We start from the raw sequence: 17,692 nt of genomic DNA, 5'->3' as shown, positions 1-17,692 counted from the left end.
AAGTTTTGTTAACGTGAGTCTGGTGGTGTAAGTAATTTTAAATCTGATATATATGACGATTTTTTTTCTCTCACTTTTATTACTTCCAAAATACCCTGCGACAAAATAAAACTCTATTTTCATTTCAATAGATAGAAGTTTTAAAATGCTGCTTAAAACTCATATTTGTACACATAGATATATAAAAATTGATTACAAAAAGTAATACGATAAGTTGTTCACCATTTAAAACTGTAAACTTAAAAATATGAAAAATAAGATATACATAATTCAAATTTGGATCTCCATTATAAAGTCAAATTTAATGTTTGCATCACATTAGTTAAGTGCCTAATCAATGTACGCATTCTCACGAAATAAAGTGAAGATAGACATTGAGGAGATCAGATGAACTGTTGCCAACACTTTGTTTCTAACGTATGTCGCCAACTAACTTGGACAAAGACACCTCCTCTGAAAACATTTAATTCATTGATAATCAAATTTGACCGAATTCATTCGAAAGATTACTTTTAAAACTGTGTCCGATGATCTTATTTTCTTACCGATATACCTATATCTTTGTAAATAAGGGCTGGTAAGAGTATGTAAGGTTGAATTCATTGTCACAATTTTGTTGGAATATCTACTCAGTGTTATAAATCTCATATAACTAAACTCTAGAACCCTTAACAAGAATGAGTATTGATCATTTGATGATAGTACAATTTTATATTGCCTGTGCAACCCTTTCTGTTATGAAATGCAAGTCATTTCCGAAAGGGTAAGATTATAATCAAATATCGTTTAATCCACGTCTTATCTCCTTAATCGACACACGTAATTAATTGATACCAAACAAATTACTATATCATGGTATATCAATAGTATGCATACCCTTACGTCCTAGTGAAGGTCTTGCAGTATGACATTTTTTGTTTTCTAAGTAATTAGTTCTAAATTTACAAATAGGATACACCCTAAACGTATAACGTATTTGAACATAATGGATGTCAAAATCCCAACTTCACGACGAGTAACTAGTTTTAAAATATTTGTCACCACCCAATGAAGTTCAGTGATCGATAGCTAAAGACTGGGTTAAAAAAATGTTATAATAATACGTTGTTCATTGTAACATTTAGATAAAATTCATTGGTTACAATTGTTTTATGTTTCCCTTCACAAAAGGTTGCTCTTGGTTTTGTAAACACTAACTTCTATAAATTGCATAGACACAATTAATATATAAATGTCCTTTACAATCTAAAATTGAAATGTTTTTTTTTAATCTTCAACTACAATATTCAAATTTGTTATTGAATTTTCCAAACGCTGTTGTTCTTTGATTATAATTTTCAAAAGTATATCTATAAACGGGAGTATGACCTACACGATCAGTTTCAAGTTGTAAATTGCCAAATTATATGTGAATATTTAAACAAGATACCTAAACATAGATACCAGACTTATAATTTGGTACGCCAGATGAGCGTTTCGTCTACAAAGACTTTCAGTGGTGCTCGAATTAAAAGGTGATACCAATTTAGACAAACAAATAATGGCAAATCATGTTCACAATTAAATCATCATAGATACTAGGATTGAAATTGTGTATTTACACATGACGCGAGTTTCGTCTACAAAAGATTCATCAGTAACGCTCGAATCGAAAAATGTTAAAAAGGCCAAATAATGTACAAACCTACGCACAGCAGAAAAAAAATCAGATATAAAAAAGTACAAGGAGTATAATACAGAAAGAATTATTCTGACGGATTTCAGAAATATGTAAACACTTGTTTTGTATTTGAAAATAGTTGTGGCTAAATAAAATATCAACATTTTCTTACAATTTAAAAAAATCTTTTAAACCTGTTAATTTCTCAAATCAATCGCTGACATTAGACTATGCAGCTAGTCGAAATTAAATAACTCAAGCTTTGTTATAATTTTTATCTTGATGACAAAGAGGAAATATCAGAGTAAACGACAATATTAATGCTTTCATAATGAATCAACAGGTAAAGAAAGAACTGTTTCACTTCTCGTTATCATTTTTCTAGTCGAAATCTAGACCGCAATCTATTAAAACTGATCATATGAGAAAAGTGTAGTCTTCTATGTTTAGTAGCAGTTTTCTCGTTATTTGACGATACACTGTCTATAGAGGATCTATCAGAATCACTATGGATACCACTGTCACAATCATGGTCTGATGAATGTTTGTTTGTTGTTTTGTTGTGGTTAATATCATGTTTGTAGTCTATGTCGTTTTTATGACGACAATTACATTGTCCTTTCGAACATAGAATATGTTGTTCTCTTTCGTCTAAAAACACATCAGTATATAGGTCATGACTAGATTTTATAGAATTGGTTGTTTCATGACCATTACAAGTAAGAGTTCTTGTAGGATCGTTACAGCTAACGTCTTCAACAAGTCTTGCTTCACGATTGCTAACTTCATCATGACCGTTCGAAGAAAGTTTTTCCGAAGGGCTTAACGCCATTTCTGTGTCATGTTCTGTGTCTGAATGGTAATAGCATCTGGTCGTTTTGTGCTTTCCTCGGCTACAAGATTCCTTGACTAGAACATAGAACAAACTACCGTCATTTTGCACATATCGAGTCCAATGATCTTCGACGCTGCTGTAATTTGGAAAACAAAATGATTAAGGTTAGATACTCAATTTTAAATGTACAAAATATTATGAATGTGGTCAGTATTTCATTGAAAGATAATCTTCTAATTATTTAATAAGAATAAATCTGAATCAGAAATTAATTATCATGATATTTTATGCTCAAAGATACGGTTTTTAAAGATGAAACTAGATTGTCTGCTTGTCATGTGCAGTCGGATAGACTACAGACTGTCAATAATGTACTGATCGTGTAGTTTTACCTTTTTGTATTCCGAAAAATTGCTAAAATAAAAAGCAAAAAATATTCAATACTAGTAACTAAATTTTGATAAAAAAAAAAGTGCATACTAACTTTATTCTTATTGATATTTTGAATTAGTGGTTACTAAATGTTTTAGTACCTGTGTGATAAAATACTTCTAATACCATCAAAATCATCCAGGTCATTACGTCGTCGACAATTAGATATTGGGGTTTTTAGTCCAAACATACTTTGTCTACATTGACCATTGTCCCTATCTGTAGAATTCTTCCGTGTTTGGGGTATCAACACGGTCATTTCAAATAGAACTCTGAGTAGCGTAGTTGAATCTGAAACAAAACACAACATTTTTATAATTCAAGAATGCATGTAGAGAAGATTGAATGTATGATTGCCAATGAGACAAGAGCAACAATATTGTAAAAATAGAAAGGATTGACAGTACAATATATCAGATGACAAGATCACCTTTTATGATATTCAAATGACGAAGTAAAAAGGATTACTATAATCATATAAACAATCTGTCTTCAAATGTAATGCTTCCCTAAAACACTTTTTATCTACCGAAATCAAAGTTGTATTTTTCTTCCTGTCATATTTTTTTTCTTCAATTTTCAAAAATCTAAGTTTGGTGGAAATGCTCATTCATTCGCTAAAGTAATGTAAAATTTAGTCGTACACATGCAGTCATATTATAATCTTAGTCTATATAAAGATTTAAACGAATTCCAGTTGGTATCTAATATAAAAGTATGTTGTTTCGCAAACGAGCAAACTGTAGTTTTCATTTTTCTTTTTGTCATTTAGAAGATTATATTTCAACAAAAGCCTTATTGTTAATGGGTATTTAAAGCAGCCAATTACATCAATTATATGCAATATGCAATCCGACCCACTGGATTTTATTTAAGAAACGTTTATCATAAATAGACACAAATAATACAACATCATACTTAAAAAATGAACTATTTTTTTTTCTTATAATATAATTTTTGTTCTTGCTTTTAATTGTACCTATGCATAGATAGATATGTTATTTTTGGATAAATGAATTTAAATACAAGTAAATATCATGTTGGTATAAAAAGTAATAAGTTGTTTGTATATGTGTACTCAACATTAAGAAGAAGTATATTATGCTATTGGAATGTAACAAGGGACAGGCAGTTAGCTGTTTTTTTTAGTTCTTGGTTTTAGAAAACATTTTTTTTCAAATACCCAATATAAAAATATCTGCAGACAGAATTTCTTTTTTAAATAATTCACATTGATCTGTTAGCTATCTGCTCACATTTTATCGACAAAAATATTGCCTTCTTGAGTGTTGTTGTAAGCATGAAACTTAGGAACTTCTCGTTGATATTTTTTCGGTTGTATGATCAGAAAAGAAAGGAAAACGAATGGACGAACAGGAGATGAACCTCTCAATAAATACCTTCATATAGATATAGGAAGCTGTGGTGTGAATAACTGATTTTGAAAATAACTTTAGCGTGCAAGATAAATGGCCAAATTGGATTTTAAAGAACTGTTCTGTTCTTATTTCAGAAAATTATTTTTGACTGTATTAACAACTACTACCCTTCTTCCATTCTGTGTTATATTTATAAAATTGTCTTTTGAATTGATCGATGTCAAATCAAGACAGCATCTATGTTGTGAAACTAAGAACCCTGTTTGTGTTCTATTGTAAGTGTGAAAATTAATAAAAAGGGGACTCTTACATCAGTAAAAATAACGATAAAAAAGTACCCACACGTCAAAATGGTGAGTATGGTCAGTATGTAGTCTTTTTATAACAGTCAAATTGATATGAATTTATCACGTCAAATAAATTATCTAAAGAGGAATCCGTACTTGTCTTCCTAATGTTAAAACGGAATGTAATTTATATTTAGACTACAAAATTCAAATATAAATTCAATAAAATATTTCACGATTAATTAAGCAATCAAGATTTTCTGTTTTCCACAAAAAATAACTTTATAAATGAATTTAATGGCAACATGTATATTGTGACAACTTAAATAACAAAAGACCAAACAACAGTACCGAAAAACACAACAGAGATAACAAAAGACTGAACATCACAAACCCAATCAAAACCCGAGATGATCTCAGGTGTATCGGAAGGGTAAGAAGATCCTGTTCCACATGTGGCACCCGTCGTGTTGCTTTTGTTATTACACACACAGTGACAAGTATTATAAGGTTAGTCGCAATCGGGAAAAAGACAACATGTTAGCATGTTAATCATATAAATGAAGAGTTTGTTTCAGGGGAAAAGGGAGACTGCAACTGAAAACGTGAAGTTGTGTAAAGTAAATCGGAATGGCATTTGATCAATATTAATTCGGATTAAATTTGTTTTTGATCAGTTGACAAGATTAAACACTTGATAGATCGACGCAGTCAAAATTTACCATACGGCCTTCAACAATGAGCAAAACCCAGTCAGTTATAATAAAAAACCGACATGTCAAAATGTGAAACAATTGAAACGAGAAAAAAACAAACCCCAACGGTATGATTATTGACAAAACAATAAACGAAAAAAGATACAACAGACAGCAAACAACGATTACCACTGAATTACACTTAATTGTTTGTTACCACAATGCCTAAGCTATTAAAGGAAGTTGAAAATAATATTGATGCTATTTGATATTATAAAGAATCGATATAAAGTATTACCCCACCGAATTATAGATTGTTGTTATTGTAATAATCTTGTATAAATTTCATATCTTTTTAATTGTATTTCAATGTCTTACCTGAAATAAAGTATTACTTCCTAAAGTCACGTGACATTGTGTTTATCATTTAAACTTATCAATAATTTTAAATGCCTTCCAAATGAATATATAGTGAAAACACTCATTAGAAACTGCACGTGGGGAAAATTTTATTTGTTAAGCATCCAATCAAATTTAAGAACATGGTGTTAAGCAGCAAGTCGTTACTTTAAAGATAAATATTTCAGATGTCCTAAACAAATTAAAAAGAGATCGAAATTTTAAACGTAATCATTCGTTCGCGTTTTTCACCAGGGATTGTTCATACACACGCTACTTTGTAATTTAACATCATTTGATAAATTGAAAACAATTGTTGCTTTTTCCTGCTCGGGTAGAATCTACTTGAATCTTAAGATGGTTACTCAATTCGCAACACAACAGAAAGAAACTTTAAGTATTGTGGAAAAAAACCCACGTTATTACGAATTATCGTCAAGTGTTTAACTGAACGAGTTTACAAATGTAATCGTACATGGGAATACAAGGAGTGATGCTTAGATAGTTGTTTGTATCAAACTCAATTAAAAGTACTAAATTCCCTTGACACCATTTTCGAGTATGGTCTTGGGAAACAATGATGGTCCGTCGGAAGGGATAAATAACTAAACCGTGTTATGAGAGAGACACATATCTTGCATGTAAAAGACACCCTTGCAGATTTCGATAAAGAGCAGTCTAATGCCGCTACAATGCAGCACTCGCTCTCGCAAAGTAGAAAGATATTAATATAAGTTGCAATAACTTGTTTCCCAATCCACTATAAATAAATATGTTTAATCTAAATATAAAAATGAAAAAATGGAGAAATTCTATCACCGAATATGTACACATACCAACATGACAAGTAATGATTAAAGTTTCAAAAGATATTTGTTATTTCTAGCAAGGGAGTGTCAGTTTTATATTATATGAAGGTATAATATATTGAGATCATCCAAGATACAGAGAGACAAATATGAGAGTAATAAAAATTATAAAAACCACACAAATTCCAAGCAACGTGAAACTAGGTGTGTTGAAAGGGTTCGCACGCAACTCCTGCAATTTACGGATAATCAGTTGTACAATATTCAGCTTCAAATTATGGATACATACAATCAAACATAGTCGTACGATAGATGTAATTAACCAATAAAAGATGCACTAAAATACTCAAAAATAAAAAAAAATAAAAAAATAAACTAAAAGATTACTAAAACGACGAATGAACGAAAACAAAACAAAACAAAAACACGAACTAACAAACATATAAAACAAAACACAGCACAGCACAACACAGCACGTAAATCATTATAATTACTTCTACTGAGTAATAATGTAAATGTACAGAACATGACTGTACATAGTACAGTATATTTTAGACAAAATACATTCAACACGCTCCCTCCCCTCGCCCCTAAAATAATTAGAAGAAGAAAAGAGTGAATGGTTTAAATAACATTTCGAAAATTGGAATTGAAACAAATTGAAATAAAGGCAACAGTAGTATAACGTTGTTCGAAATTCATTAATCGATTGAGAAAAATAAAATCCGGGTTACTTACTAAAACTGAGGGAAACACATCAAATATAAGAGTAGAACAACGACAGAACAGAAACACTAAAATGCAACACACACACAGAAACGAACTATAATATAATGACCATTTTTCTGACTTGGTACAGAACATTTTAAGAAGAAAATGGTGGGTTGAACTTGGTTCTGTGGCTAGCCAAACCTCCCGTTTTTATGGCAATGTTAAATAAAACATTAAAATGACAACATTACATGACAGGTCTACAATACAAATAAATGGGAGAACATACAGGATAAAGAAACACACAAATAAACATTACAATAGAACGTTACGACAATCTAATAGTTTTTAAAAATACCAGGCTTATAATTAAATACACCAGACGCGTGTTTCGTTTAGTAATGAGACTCATCAGTGACGTCCAGGCCAAAATAACAAAGAAAGCAAAACAAAGATGAAAACATTGACCAAAAATTCCAGCAAATAGTGCCAAATACGGCTACGGTTATCTGTCCGGTATAAGAAAATCCTAAGTATTTAGAAGAATTCATACTTTTGCAAACAGTAAATTTTTAAAAATGACTATATAATAGATATACATGTTAACACCGAAGTGGTGACTAACTACAGAATAAAAACCGAAAAACATTGCAGGGATCCAATATGTATACATCCCCCCAAAGAATTAATAATAGGTTTTCAACTTTCCACGTCTTAAAACATTTGTCTCGTTTCTTTATCATTTATGATAACAAACCATGAATACGAAATACAAGTATACAAATTTACTTGTATGCATAAAAGGATATTTTTGTAGTGACAAATGATGAGTTCATGAATATTGATAATAATCTAGTATTTACTTACTAAATTTGTTAAGTCAACCGATTTTTTGTTTACTTTGAAAATGGAATTGTTTGGAATACAATGAAAAGTAAATATGTATTCATAACGGATACAGAACATTAACACATATAAACTAGTTTAAATGTAACAAGATATTTACCTAACAATTTTAGAAAATGGACAAGTAAACAATAAATACAAGGTTGACTTGTATTTCAATGGACTACAATAACAAAAGCATAATGAAGTTCTCCCACCCAGATAATTTAGAACAAATATTGAACCTTTCTACAAATAACCAATACGGTTATAACCTATTATCAAAAGCTGATTAAAACGCTTTTCTGGTTAGTTTTGTTCAATAATACTTGTACTGCTTAAAGTTGAATTGCTGGTTATACCGTTATGTACTTTGCGAGATGATAAAACATTAAAGAATAAAAGATATTGCTGGCATGACAGTTTGCTTTTTAATTTGAATGTTATATCGAATCAATTTAGTTAAAAATGTTTTTATTCGAAAATGAAGTAAAGAATCATATATTAAATAAAGAATATTAAAAATTTTAAAATGAAAGAATATGGTGTCAAGATACATATAGTAAAGATGGAACACGGCTATCCATCAGAGCCATTAATGAGAAAAAAATGACATTACTTTGTAATAGACATATCAAAACTTAATATAGCAAAGTTACAAGGTTGCCAAATTTTATTAACAGTGCTTTTGTTTTAGTTTTTTTAGTTAAATTCAATTGAATATACGCGACTATGACAATAAGGAAATTGACTAAAAGACTATATAATTTCATTGCTAAAATCTTAACAACATTGTAGTTGTTTCAAAAGCAGTTAGTAATCATCAAAAATCTGATGGATAACTGGATACCATAAGAAGAAGAAAAGACATGTCAGCTAAGGAATACATACACTTACTATTTTACTGAGGACACTTCCAAAATAACAATAAAATGATCCATATGTAAACGTTTTTAAACAAGATAGTCTTCAAAATTTTAGTGATACATTTTATCTTGCAAAACTCACTTCAATGGGAAGTTGATGCTTAGATTTTATGCTCTAGGATTTTTTTAAATTGTTTGTTTTCAACATTAAGAAATCTGTAGGAAACATTTGTTGTGACATATTCGCTACCAAAGGTTTATGATCATTTCCCCTTCTCTACAACGGATATGGCCATATCGTAACCCTTTGTTGCAAACACGGAAATTGATTGGTCTGTTCTTGATTTAAGTTGATTAGCTTAAGCAGAAAACATTATCAAAAAATCCTGACAAAAACACAAGCTTCAACAGAAATTTCTACTGAGATAGATCCACAGGTACTACCTGACTGGATAATTGACATTAAATTTAATTACTTTATTTACTCCTTTGAGATTTTATATTCGGAAACTTATGATCTCGACGTACCTGGTGATGATTTAAAAAAACCATAATATGTTGTAAACGCGGATATCATATCATATAGTGTTGTACATGAATATGCTAAAAGGGTTAAGAAACGAAGTAATGTTCATAAAAATTACTAATTAGAAAGTAATACGATTTGAGTTTATGGATATACAGTTCGTAATTTCCATGGAAACAAAGATATTGAATATACATAAACGTATAACAGTGCACATATTAAAAGAACACTTCCGTAAAAATCAATTATTTTGATATTAACATATTTTTCGTAATTTATAGACCATAGACTAGTACATCATAAACTTTTTCAAATGAAAACATTGAATATCCATAATTGTAAGCAATTACCAGCTTTATGTTGCCAATCAAAAGACATCTGGTTTGAACGATTTTAATTCGCAAGACGTACTTTTTTTAATGACAACATTAAAAGAAATGAATTTCCCTGTCGTCATCAATAACATACTTTCCCTAACATATTTAGATTTCGTTATATAAAAAATGAGGAAAAACTTGGTCAAAAATCTTGTTTCATACATTTTCTTATTTTGTTTATGAATAAGCATTCTATGCAATGTAAGGAATGAAGTAATCAGAATCTTCTCGCTATTCAATAACACCTGAGGTCATGTCCAGATTTTGGTAAGGCTCATGTTGCTCAGTCTTAAGTTTTCTATGTATTATTTTTGGTGATTTTTTAAAAATTTATAAATATTCATTTTATGCATAGTAACTGATAAAAAATACAGCATGAACAAGGTATAAAAATGCCGGACTAGACAAGATTTGTACGTCGGTCGCACACGTTTTGTTAAGTGTGGTAGTAATAAATAAGACTTCTGAGATGTTAAATTATTTTGTTCGCAGTTCATTCAAATCTGGGCCTTTCTTGATATTTTATGTTTTTTTTATGAGCATCGATTCAGTTTCAAATTCCTTTTCCATATCGTTTAGGTGAATTATAAAGTCTTCAAAATCTTTGTACTTTTACGTTTGACATCATTTATAATTAATCGAACAAGATTTAGTACATCATAATTTCTTTATAAATATACATTTGATGTCGACAATTAAAAAGTAATTATTTGATTCAAATGACAAATTGAAGTTTATTTGTATACATGAATTCATTGACAAGCTATCATAAATGTTTTGCTGATAATTCAATTATAAATTGTTTCGTCATAAATGTAATATAGAATTGAGAATGGAAATGGGGAATATGCCAAAGATATGTAACAACCCGACAAAAGAGCAGATAACAGACGAAGGTCACCAATGGTAATGCAATATATATATCATTATTCAATTATTACCCAACTTGAAAGATAAGGCTTGATTTCTAAAATGATTGACATATAACAGAAACAACAAGAAAAAAGAAAGAAAATGTGGCATGGTTGCCAAGACAAGACAAGACAATTTATTCTAACTTAGGTACACGTATGGTGCTACAAGAGGATAACGGTTATACATTAACAATTAAATAAATACTTATACATTTACAAGCAAGACACAAAATAAATAAATAAGTAATATCATACAATAAAATTGAAATATACCATATTTGGTTGATTTGTTTGCAAAATTCTTAATTGCAACGTGGATAGGAAGTTATCGTATGATGCTTTGAATTATGAAAATATTTTTTCAATATGTCTTAGAAACATGCACACTTTTGTTAGCACTGGCACGTTACAGTGTAATAATAGACCAGTAAACAATTGGGAAGGATTTTTTGTGTAATATGCAGGTATACGCCTTTCTCTTTATTTTGTTCATTGGAACATACAAAAAAATAATGTTATTCGTCACCAATTGTAATGGAATCACAGTGACAGCATATACGATTTTCTCTTGGTGCATTTTTCCACCGACCAACATAGATAGGGATTTTGATATTTGAACATCTAAATTTACTGTAGATGTATCGATCTGCCACTTTAAGATTGAGTAAATATGGCTCTATACAAAACATTGTTTTGTATGATGAGTTTGTCATATCAGCAGATAGACTCTGTCCGAATTGGTCAACCAATCTCTGTTTTATTTCTTTTTTAATATCGAACAATATATATATTGATAGCACCCTGTGCATTCCAGGCAAAAAAAAACCCTGTATCATCAAAAATTTGTTTCAGGGAAGATAGCCATTTAAATGAGTATTGGCCTGAGTTATGTAAGTTATAAATTAACGGGTACAAAATCCCAGATAATTTGTTACTACCGCTTTGCTCTAGCCTTGAACAAAAGCATAGTAATTTAGTTTTGATATTAATTTTTAATGAGAATCTGCCAGTTTCCCCATTGACCATATAATTTGGTGTTGTTGATCTTACATTCAAGACTCTTTTTAAAAAACTTAAGTGCACCTTTTCAAACATGTCAGCATTTTCATGACCCAAAATTTCCGAGCCATAAATTAAAATTGGAGCGACAAGACAATCAAATAGTCGAAACTGGAGATCTTAAGGAATGTTAAATTACATTTTTTGACTTATAGTATAATGCATACAGTGCTTTTTGTGATTGCTCACCCCAGTTTTGTCTTTGATAAATTAAAATTACAATTGTATCTTATTAATAATCCCAGGTATTTATAACTGTCGGTGAGCTGTAACTTCTCGCCCCTTAACATGAATCTCATATTTCTTTTACGCTTCGCCTTTTCAAACACCATAACTTTTGTCTTATCAATATTTTCATTTAGTTTCCAGTCAGCACAGTATTAATTAAACTTGTTTAACATTATTTGTAAATCGTTAGCTGATTCTGCCAATAATTTTGTATCATCATCATAAAATAACAAGAAAATTCGAATATACATGCCTAGTTCATTTAGACAGTATTCATTTACCTTTTCTAAACCTGTTACACTAAGCTGAATAAAATAGCTTTCAAGATCATTAAGGAAAAGAGAAAAAAGAAAGGGTGATAAGTTTTCACCCTACCTAACTCCAACTTCGCACGGAAAGAAATTTGAACAACTCGAGTTCTGTCTTACACATGATTTGACATTAGAATAGAGGTTATAAATAAAGTGAAACATTTTGCCTGTTATGTTACTAGAAATAAGCTTTTGTCACAGTCCTACTCTCCACACAGTATCAAAGGCTTTCTTAAAATCTACAAATGTACATAATAAACGCTTTTCAGAGAGTAAGTAAAGTTGAATCAATCAGTATAATTAAAACTAAATATATTATCAAGTGTGGAGTGACCTTTCCTAAATCTCGCTTCACATTTTAACAGTTATTCAATTTTTTGTGCAAACTTATCTAGTCTTATTTAGTATAGCTATAAATACGTTACCTAAACATGATACAAGTGTTATACCTCGATACTAGTCTGGATCTTTAAGGGCTCCCTTATTCTTATAACTGGAATTAATTATTCTCATTGACCATATTTCGGATAGAATCCCTGTGTCGAATACAACATTGAACAATTTCACGTAAAGCGGTAAACATACAGACATTGAATTTTTAATAAACTCGTTTCTTATTCCATCATATCCAGCGGCTTTGTTATTTTTTAAATTCTTAATATGACTTTGATAATTTCTTCTTCGGTGGGACAACTCTCCACAAGAGACTAAATGACACAAAAATCAACAGCTACTATAGGTCACAATACGGCCATCAACGAAGTTCGGTTGTATCCATTTTTAAATGTCTTTAAACAAAATGTAATAAATTGTTATGCATAAGAGTAGCCAAAATCCAACAAACCCAACAAATTTTAACCCAAACAAAACCCAACAATACCCAACAATTTTAAAGCCCAATAATAAACTATGTACTAAGTAAAGGAAATAAACAAATTTGCTTTAAATGATAAAAGGTCCAGGTCCGTTTGAAATTTGAAGGAAAGGGTCCTCTATAAGAAACCAATAGTCGTTTGTCAATCATCAGTGTAAATAATGGTAGGTCCTTGATTATTTATAATTCTAGAATGAAAAAATACTCTCCAAGAAAAACTATGTTCCGGACCTTGGATCAACACTAATTTGAACCCTTGATAAATCTAATTCGTAAAAATGCTGAACGACACTATGCTGTTTAAGTTGAAGATAATGTTTAAAACGTTGTGGTAAAATTGAAAAATAAAATCTTTGCGAACCAGGTGGAGTTTATTCCAGTATAATCGGATATTAATTAACAAGACTATATTCCATCCAAAATCAATTTCAATGTTTTGTTTAATTTGTCTTGAATATTATTGTAATGTTGAAAAAACATATTTTTGTGTTGAGTCTTTCTCACATTAAATTTGATAAAAAAAAACTGTGTTAATTATATTGGATTTGGTTATGGCTGGATCAACCATATTTGTAATAACGAAAATGACATCTCAGAATTATAATTTTCAGATTATAACACTCTTTTCATTTACCGAACCCCAAGTGTAAATGGGGGGAAAATATAAGGTAACCATTGATTCTTCCTCCGACCGACAGTAAAAAGTGGGACGTCTGTTGGGATGTGCGGCTACGTCCAGTCAGAATGGAGACGTTAAATTCGATGTCACGTCTTATGAGAGTGACCGGATCTTTGCACGTTTATACCTCCTGTACCAACTTTTCGGGATCCGTAGTAGGCCTGTTGCAAGTCTTAATATCTGTACCTATCCAATATTCCCTCATTTTTTTTCGACCTTCATCCCGGACGACCTCTATTACAGGATCAAACTATTGTTTAATATCAATTTGTTCTTGTCCTGAACATGCATGAACTATTTGCCACTGGACGTTAAGCAACCAAAAATCAATCAATCATTTATCGACACAAGACACATTATTACAAAAGGAATGAAGAATTCTACTACTAGTTACTATATACTATTTGCGATTTTAGGGACTACACAACATATTTTAAACTTGTTTGTCAACCTTGATTAATGTTTTGCTGTTATAAAAAGATATATATTTACTTTGTGTTTGTTTTATTTAATGTTTAATTTTATAGTCTTGGATACAAGTCATTTTCTCTCTCATTCTCTCTAGTATCTATTGAAATGAATAGCAATTTGTTTTAAATCTGAAATTTTGACCTACTGCATGACTGAACTATCTACAACAGCAGAATTTTCTATCTTATATGTGAGAACATTTAAAGAAACAGAAAACATGTTAATTGATGTTATAATGCATGGGTCGATTAAAATCTCATCGGTCTCTATTTCAGCATTCCAACACATTGTCGTATACTTGAAAATTGACTTTTACATATAAAGATTTCCCGCATCAAGTTTCAAAGAAAAACATTTGATACATGTAATTATATAGTTACCAATATAACTTAAACGTCTTGTAAAAACACATTGACGGAAACCAGAATCTTATTCTTTGGTCTATTAATTTGACTTGAGAATTTTCCTCGTGATTTATCCGGGTCCTATACTGTACATATAACATAGGAAAAGTCGCTAACATGACAACATATGCACACTACTTGTATTTAATTAATTTGTTCATAATTTTTTGGCTTTTTTTTTTTTTTAAATCGGTCGTTGCATAGTTATACAGTTAGACGTGCAATTGCACCAAATTTATTGCAAGCTGATAGGTAAATATGAAATATAGGAACGAGTATATTATACAATTATAGCCTTTGTATGAGGTCGATACAAGGATATAGTGACCTGAAAGAAGTATATTTACCGAAGACGAAGTCCGAGGTCGATATATCCTGTATTGACCTCATACATATGCTATAATTGTTATATTATTAATTTTCAATCATATTTGTATCAAAATAGTAATTTGATTTTGTTGGAATTTTATAGACATCATATTGTCTCCTAGACAATAAAAACATATTCATTGTTATTTCATTTACTTTTTTTTTTTTTTTACATCTGATGTATTTTAAGATTTTTTTTCTTTAAATAATCGATCATAGATATTTTTTTTATAGAACTTTACTCAATATCATGAAATTCATTACATGACGTCACAAAGTATATATCGGTTTTTAGATATTCTAAAAATAACCGTGCAATATGCTTTTGCTGTCCACCGTTTTCTATCTACCTTCGAAAATATAGTCTAACATGTGACTATCCCTGACGAATCAAATTAGTTAAAATATACGAATTAATAATATAATAGTTTATTTTACTGCCTTTCAAAAGTGTACAGTGTACTTGTTATCATCAATTAATACGCGAACATTTTTTTAATGAAAATTATCATGAATATTTATATATATAAATTATTTATATATATAAATATTCATGATAATTTTTATTAAAAAAAAAGAAACATTGACTAGAACATTGCTAGTGCTGGAACTTCTCACCTCCGGAGGACCTTGTCTTTGGTGAGATTAATTTGTGTTAATCTGAATTTTTCTTTGTAGTTTTTTTTTACCTTCTTTCTTTCAGCAAAAAAAGGAAATACAAATAACATAACGTTTGTGGTGGGGTTTTTTATAAATGGATTATTGAAAATATGTTGACATAGCTTTAAAAAAGTTTGTTACAAGAATGGTATTTTGATCTAAGCACGCTTCAAAAAGACTAAAATAGATTAATAAGGAAAAGTTTACATGAAGTGATAAATACCGGTATACCAAATTGTAAGTACAAGACATATCAAGTTCACCGGGAGATACTGTACTCTCCGTCCTATCATAGCATTGACATGACTAAAAATTATCGACTATTGTAATTATTTTTCTTAACACTATATATAAGTCTTGCCAGTAAAGATATCTTAGATACAGTTTGAAGGGCGATAATTTAACAGGTGAAAGACACTGATAAATCACGATTTTTTTTCATTTGCAATGGAGTACGGATTTACACCTCTCAGCATTGAATGCTATCAACATTGTTAACAGGGACCTCACAGTGTTGTTAAATCCACAACACTTGGGGTAAAAACTTATGTACAAAAAAAGGAAATGGTATTATTCATTTTTTAATTTGACGGATAGTAATCCTACCGTACGCGTTATTTCGTTTTTGTTGCATTTTGCGGCGTTCCGAAATATTTGAATACATGCTCTTCTAGGTTTTTAATACCAATTGTTAACTCTGTCGTTTTGCATGTAGTAAAATTTAATTTGGCTTTCAATCTATCTAGATAATATACAAAATGTTATACAATACAAGTCTTGTACACTTCATGTAAAGAATAAACATTTGGAAACGAGCAAAACACGTTCAGTGTAGTAAGCTATAAAAGGTGCCTGGATAACAAATTGTGGAAAAAAAAGTAAAATAACACAAATACCGAACTCTTAGGAAAATTAAAAAAACCCGGATAATACTTTATCAAATGGCAAGAGCTTAAACACATCATACGTATGTAAAACAACTGTCATATTCCTGACTTGGCACAGTCCGTTCTATTAAGTAGAAAATGGTGGAGTAAACATAAGAACCGCTGAGACAGAGTTTGGTTACTTTTATACGTTATATTTCTTTATTCGAGATCTTATTCTGATGGCTGTCTTGCCAAGTTATCTACATCCACACGTTGATGTTTATTTATGTTGTCCATGTTCAATAATGCATTATCTGGTGTCAAGACATTCTACAAAGACTATCATACGACTTTCAAAGACAAAGTTGAACATGTTTAACAAAATATAAGCACTATCTTTGTCTACTTAGGTAACTGCTTTGTGCATGTAAAACTAAATAAAGAAAAAGAAAAAAAATATAAAGCTCTTACCTGTATATAAACTCTATTTCCCCAGTAAAACTGTTTACATTGAGAAGGTTACACAACAAAAAGACGTTACTATTATGAACTGCAGTAAGTATATACAAGAATGTTGGGTATATTAACACAAGACTTCCAGCAGTGAAATTTCGCTTTCATACCATCATAATAGAATGGTTAATGTTATAAAAGGTAAAAATCTTGATCATTTATGTCAACCTTCTCTTGTATTGATCCTTTTAATAACTGAGAAAAGTTTCTTAATACGCTATTTATTGAATGAAATAGTTGAACAAGTGCTCAAGGTTTAAATGTGTGTTGTCCTTCTATTTACTGTATATGACAGCTTATTGAGACCCGTGTTGCCACTTCTTTGCATGGGCACTGACATTTTAAGTATTAAGAAAAATGACGCTCTTTGTCACAAATATTACTGCTTAAATCAATGATTTGGAAAATTTATTTATATAGTTTTGTGGTATTATCATAAACCCTTGCTGCTTAATTAACAATCATCAAACTATATCTTTT

General features: G+C 30.2%; 1 long non-coding RNA gene across 2 annotated transcripts; it reads right to left on the bottom strand.

Annotated features, from left to right (window-relative positions):
* Positions 1-1,921: 1,921 nt before the first annotated feature.
* Positions 1,922-17,409, bottom strand: LOC143043224 (uncharacterized). Of its 2 annotated transcripts, none has more exons than XR_012968259.1 (3): positions 17,171-17,409; positions 3,029-3,218; positions 1,922-2,631 (listed from the first exon to the last, which is right to left on the bottom strand). It is a non-coding gene; the product is annotated as an uncharacterized LOC143043224 (long non-coding RNA). The 2 variants fall into 2 exon arrangements; XR_012968258.1 differs by lacking the exon at positions 17,171-17,409 and adding an exon at positions 5,667-5,750.
* Positions 17,410-17,692: the final 283 nt, after the last annotated feature.

The sequence above is a fragment of the Mytilus galloprovincialis genome, chromosome 8 (genome assembly GCF_965363235.1).
Source record: "Mytilus galloprovincialis chromosome 8, xbMytGall1.hap1.1, whole genome shotgun sequence".
In the NCBI taxonomy this organism is placed as follows: domain Eukaryota; kingdom Metazoa; phylum Mollusca; class Bivalvia; order Mytilida; family Mytilidae; genus Mytilus; species Mytilus galloprovincialis.
The sequence above is the reverse complement of the archived record's forward strand: the minus strand, read 5'-3'. Positions and strand labels throughout refer to the sequence as shown.